The sequence below is a fragment of the Sitodiplosis mosellana genome, unplaced genomic scaffold, assembly GCF_009176505.1.
Source record: "Sitodiplosis mosellana isolate CC-2019 unplaced genomic scaffold, AAFC_SMos_1.0 Smas_scaffold_3243, whole genome shotgun sequence".
Taxonomy (NCBI): Eukaryota; Metazoa; Arthropoda; class Insecta; order Diptera; family Cecidomyiidae; genus Sitodiplosis; species Sitodiplosis mosellana.
This window is the reverse complement of record NW_022598485.1, coordinates 32,120-36,906: the sequence shown is the minus strand read 5'-3', so window position 1 is coordinate 36,906 and position 4,787 is coordinate 32,120.

Genomic DNA, 4,787 nt, shown 5'->3' with positions numbered 1-4,787 from the left:
TAGTCTGAGTTATAAAAGTATCTGAGTTGAACTTTTGTGAGCCTTTTATAATACATTTATAAATGGCGTTATAAAAGTCAGACTTTTAAAACCATTTTATAAGCTAAACTATAGAAGTGGTTTAGAGCAATATTTATACTGAATTATAAATGTATTATAAAAGTGTTAAGAAAGTTTCTGTACACCAACTTTTATAAATTACTATAAAAGTGTCTTAGCAGCCTTATAAAAGTATACTTTTATTGGGAACTTTTATAATCATTCTATAGAACTTTCTTAGTACTTTTTTAAATCCAACTTTTATAAGGATTTTATAAGTATTTCACAACTAGTGAAATACGTTGTATAAAATCCTTATAAAAGTTGGACTTAAAAAAGTACTAAGAAAGTTCTATAAAAGGCTCATAAAAGTATCTAACGGCAATACTTTTATTAAACGTTTGTAATGCGTTAAAAAAGTGTTCAACTTTTATAAGACTTTTAATACAACTACAAAAGTTCCTTATAAAAGTCCGCCATATTTTTCGTTCTTTAATATGGTTCATTTTGCTTATAAAATTTGCTACTTTTATAATGGTTTTGTAACACTTATTTTTTCAAAAAAATATTAATTTTTTTCCGAAAAATTTTTTTTTTCGAAGGCGCGTGAAAATTATAAGCAGTAACATGTACGATTTCTACACAAACTTTTTTTCGCACTGAATTTAAGCCGTATATATGGCGAAAATTCAGTCAACAAAGTTGACATTTTTATCATGAAGACATAATTTATAAAATTGTCCGACATATTTTATTTTTGTTAAATGTTTGCGTTCATTATATGAAGAAAGGAAAATTGTTCTATAAAAGTATTATAAATTCTCTTCAAACAATTCGATTTGTCTTATGAAAGTCTTACAAAACTTCAATTATTATAAAAGTGTAATAAAAGGTTTATAAAATCGTATTAAAAGCCTTATAAAAGTGTTATAGCAGCCTTACAAAAGTTTTCATTTGGCATTTATAAAAGTTCTAACTTTTATAAAGGGACTTTTATAACGCTAGTTAATAGCCTTATAAACGCGTTTTAGTCCAGCCTTTTTGCGCCTATTTCGCTTTTATAACGCTATTAACTAGCGTTATAAAAGGCTTTTATAAGGTGCCGACAACTTTTATAGCGCTAGTTAATAGCGTTATAAAAACTGCTGTGCCGCTCGGGGTAATATCACTGTTAAATCGAAGCTCATGGGCGTAATTTCCTCATTTTGCTTAAAATAGACGCAGTTTACGACACAAAAATCACATAAATCTATACAAATGAAACCGGAAATCAATTTTACGTCAAAAATTAAGTGGAAATAGCTCTTCAGACGTTTCAAATTCGAATAAAACTGGACTAGTTCAGCTATATGTAGCGTAAAATGGCGACTTTTTGGCCATTTCCGAGTATATTCGAGCCTGTAGAACCACCAAATCACTATTTTATGTGCATCTATTGATCAGATTTGAATTTCTCGTCAAAAATTAGACTAAATAAAGTCAATTTTGGCCATGCATTTGAGGTTTTTCGAGGGTCCAGAGGTGAGTTTTTGCGGAAAAGTAGCCAAAAAATGGATACTTGGACTACAGATGGGCGGACTATCTGATTAAGATTAATTAATCTTAATCAAACACCCAAAATTCGCGATGATTAATACGACCACTTAATCACTTAATCGCTATTAATCATTATTAAGTGATTGTGCAATTGATTAATTAATCATCGATGATGATTAAGTTGTTATCTTAATCACAATGTCGCCGTGATTAACTGTGACAACTTAATCATGATTAAGTAAATAGTTAATCATGATTGAGTAAATTCTTAATCATGATTAAGATGTGATTAACGAAATGATTGTGTAGAATTAATTAATCATAATTAAGTAAATTTGCTTAATCATGATTATGTAAATAGTTAATCATGATTGAGATGTGATTAACGAAATGATTGTGGAAAATGGGAATCATTTTCAACATTTCTGCATTTATGACGTCTAATGATTAATTAAATCTACACAATCATTTCGTTAATCACATCTTAATCATGATTAACTATTTACACAATCATGATTAAGTAAATTTACTTAATCATGATTAATTAATTCTACACATTCATTTCGTTAATCACATCTTAGTCATGATTAAGAATTTACTTCATCATGATTAACCATTTACTTAATCATGATTAACCATTTACTTAATCATGATTAAGTTGTCACAGTTAATCACGGCGACATCGTGATTAAGATAACAACTTAATCATCATCGATGATTAATTAATCAATTGCACAATCACTTAATAATGATTAATAGCGATTAAGTGCCATCTTAATCATCCTAAAAATGATTGTGCAAGTGATTAAGTAATCGCAAAATGCCCACCTGTAACTTGGACGACTTTTGACCTACGAAGGCGACAAAATCGCGCTGGAATGATTCCAAACCGACTTATTTTTATGTAATTTTTCGCGATAAATCCAAATATGATAGTTTGAATGCAAGAAAAGGGGGTATTTTTCAAGATATTTCAACAAATAGTCTGAAAAAATCATCAAAAAATGCTCCAGATAAAAATTGAGTGGGGATTGTGGGAATCAACTTTTCGGCATATGTCCCAGAACCAAATTTTCTTCTTTCGAGGTGCCAAATCGATCGCGCACCCGCCGTTTTTGATTTTGTACGATTTTAAAAATCGATCCACCCTATTATACAATTTAAGTATAACAGTAAATAGTTTGATTTTACATACACACACGGTAAAATGTCTTTGTTTCTTAGTGTTAGTGATTTTGTTTCTTGAATCTATACAATAGTTCTTTTACTACTACGAAGAATTTTTTTCGTTGAAAAAAAACTTTGGTTGTGTTGGTACGAAATTTGACAGTGACAGAATTTTTTTGCGGGGGAAAAAATTCTGTCACTGTCAAATTTCGTACCAACACAACCAAAGTTGTTTTTCAACGAAAAAAATTCTTCGTAGTAGTAAAAGAACTATTGTATAGATTCAAGAAACAAAGACATTTTACCGTGTGTGTATATATTGGTTCTCGACTAGGGCTAAGAATAACCTAATTTATGAACAAGCGAATGACCGAATTTGAAAATGTCTAATGAAAGCCGAGTGTCAACGGTCCAAAAGCCTAATTTAAACGTGCAAAAAATGAAAGGCCAGTAGAAGCGTTAAACAATGTAGTGTCGACCTCAATGACTGCAAAAGTTGTCGTTCAATCTATCACAGAGGTGAAAAATTGGATTGAAGTTTTACGTCTAATCTGAACAAGTCCCTGTTAGTAGTTTCGAATTCACAATTCATGTCGACACCAAAAGATATAAACAATTTAAGTTAATCTTCGTAATACATTGACATAACTCAATCAGTTTCCATTATAAATAAATAACAGGTCAAATCAACGGGGTGACAACTTTTGACAGTTCCCGTTTAATCCCATACATTTGCGGCGTCGACGCTTCACCTACAGTTGGAAATGTGCATATTCATATGCATCATGTCAAATTTCATGTCAAATTTAAAAAAACTGTTATAAAAAAAATCCGGTGTTTATACTGTTCCAATTTGTTATTCTCAGCTACTCTCCACTTTTAGCACTACATGGAATGTTGGCTACTGTAGTTTTTTTTCTTAAGAAAATTTTAAGAGTCTTTAGGCCATTTTTTTGGACCGTAAATTAATTCATTTTAATATCCATATTTTTTATTTCAAATGAAACAATCACGCCTAATTGCAAAAATGAAATAAAATCATGCTCATGTGATTCACTTTCGAGAATTATATAAATTTAATTATTTTTGACAATATTAAAATGATTTAGGACTTGAAACGATTGAAAAAGCATTCCAATTTAAAAAGATGCTTATATCATTTACATTTCTATTCTATTTAAGAGGGCAGAGTCAAAGTGACCAACAAAAAGTCAAGCGTAAAAGTGACCTAACTCCATACAAAACACATGCTACCGGCACTACGGAGGCATACAAATCGAGCTGATTTGGATTGATTTCTTTTGAATGAACATTTTGCAACATTTGCGTTCTTAAATGTATAGAATTGAGTTTTTTTAGTTTTAATGGTTTTTATTTTCAATTCACAATAAAATATACAACAAAGAAATATGTATTCACTTATTCTTTTTATTATTATTCGTTGAACAAATGGAAACAATGCGCATACATACATCGAATGAACTTGACATTGTATTGGTGTTATAACTGTGTATTATAATTCGTTGATTTTACTTTTCCGTACACAACGTGTCAAGGGAAAGTATAGGAATTGGTCCCGAAAACTTTTTTTTCGCAAAATTAGCTTAGATCATCATAAAAACTCATGAAACGCGTAGAAAACCACTTTTTGAGACACTTTTCCGTTCGTGTGCCGTCGTCGTTGTCGTCGTTGTCGTTGTCGTCGTAGCTGTTTGTTAACACGATGACTCAAAAAATAATTGAGATAATCAAAATCTGGAATTGCCAAAAGTTTTGTATCCGAAAAACTTAGTTTAAGTTCGAAGATGAGCCATTTTCGATTTGATCCTGGGGTACTTGCCCTAAAGGTGTCAAACGGACGGACAACGGACGGACATTTGCTGTCCGTCCGTCCTTTTACAAATTTAGGACGGACAAATTTTTTTGTCTGTCCGTTTGAAAATTTAGGACGGACAAATTTTTTTGTCCGTCCGTTTGAAAATTTAGGACGGACGGACGGGCATTTCTTACAGAAGGACGGACAAAAGTATATGTTCGTTTGACTC